The sequence below is a fragment of the Octopus bimaculoides genome, chromosome 6 (genome assembly GCF_001194135.2).
Source record: "Octopus bimaculoides isolate UCB-OBI-ISO-001 chromosome 6, ASM119413v2, whole genome shotgun sequence".
NCBI classification, from domain to species: domain Eukaryota; kingdom Metazoa; phylum Mollusca; class Cephalopoda; order Octopoda; family Octopodidae; genus Octopus; species Octopus bimaculoides.
In genome coordinates, this window is record NC_068986.1 from 8,167,383 (window position 1) to 8,169,249 (window position 1,867).

Consider the following 1,867-nt stretch of genomic DNA (forward strand, 5'->3'; position numbering starts at 1 on the left):
ATATATATATATATATATATATATAAAAGCCTTCTCAAGAAATGTATAAGTAAAGCTAATTTAGTGAATTATGTTATTCTGCCATTTATAATGCACATTGGTCTGGCTTTGATGCTGTAAGTAAAAGTTTTTATCATAAATAGATCACTATCAACATGTATATATACAAGCATACATACATGTATCTATCTCTCTACCATCTATAGACAGACAGACAGACGGACAGACAGACAGACAAACAGATTAATAGAAAATGTGTAGGTATGTCGAAAGAAAGTTTACCTTAGATATGTTTCGTCCATTATTGGCTATACCTGGTCTAATTCAATACCACAATCTGGTAAAGATTTTGAAGTCATGATTAGATAGTTTTGTATCAAAAAGCCTACTCAGGTACAAAACTTATTGATTGAAACGTATTTAGATATAATTAGTTTGTCTTGTATGATTTGGAGGAATTTGCCTATGCATTGCTTGGGCGTTATGGGCGTGTTTTTTCCTTGATTTATTTCAGGTTAATGGTAAATATAGCCGGGCCAGTAGAGTAATATAGTTATGTTTTGCAAGTTTGATTTATATAAGATTTGTGTGTCACAGGGTTGCAGCCTTGAGTGATTTTTAAGCTTCATAATGAGATCCGTTGAACAGGTTGTTTGCTATATTTTTAACACTGTGCAGACGAGTGTTCACAGCAAAACTGGAGTGAATACAGTCTGAGTAGTTTTTGATAATTCCAGACACCAGGGCCTAAATAAACGTAAGCTAATTCCTTTTAAGCTATGTCTGATTTGTATAGGACAATATGTGTTAATGTATTATTATTCTTTTATCCTAGATCTGTAATCATGAATTAAATTTCCTTCCACTCCTTGTCCAAGTCAGTTTTTGATTGTTAGTTTTTTTAACACGCCCACCTTATTCTTGTATCGGTAACTTTAACTAAGATCTCACTTGCTTGGTAATCAATGGATTTCATTGCAAGTCTTCCTCTAGCTTTTTTTAAAATAATTCCTGATAAGGATGAAACATTATATAATGTATGTCTTAAAGCATAACATTATATTACGCTTACATGAAATAAAGTTTCTCAGCAAAACATTTGTCACAACATTGAAAACCATTCGTTTTGTTTCTTACTATTATAGCTTCACATCACACCAAGCATTTTACTATTTGTCGAATTACTGGTAAACAACTGGAATTGCGAATTGCAAATTAACAGCGACTGGCCTTCATCGTTGATAAGATATTGTTTTACTGTCTACTCTTCGTTACTCTGTGTAGCCAATCGATGGCGTAGTATTAGTTTCCGGCATTGATTCTTAACGAATCCTATATACACATATTTATGTGTCCTACGAAGAGTAGTGAGCTCAACACAGTCCTTTGGGGGTATACCAATAGTCATTTTGCGTGGTTGCAGTGAATTCCCGTGATCAAAACACGTTGGGTTCTACTTCCAAAGAAATACTGAATCCATTTTTCTACAGAGACCAGGGATTTTGCTGAAATCAAGGTTCATAAATGTGTTTGAAACTAAACCTTTTAGATTGTCATCAAACTGAGCCCTGGGCTTTCTTCAACAGTCTCTGCTAAAGCAGCAGCTGTATTTGTTGGAAGTCAAAAGATTCTTTTATTTGTTTCAGTCATCATACTGCGGCCATGCTGGGGCACCACCTTAAAGAATTTTTAATCAAATGAATCAACCCCAGTACATATTGCCTTAAAGCCTGGTACTTATGCTTTCGGTCGCTTTTGCCGAGACGCTAAGTTACGGGTATGTAAACAGACCAACACCGGATGGAAAGCCGTGGTGCGGGACAAATGTTAACAAAAGACACACACACGCACACATACTATGTATATA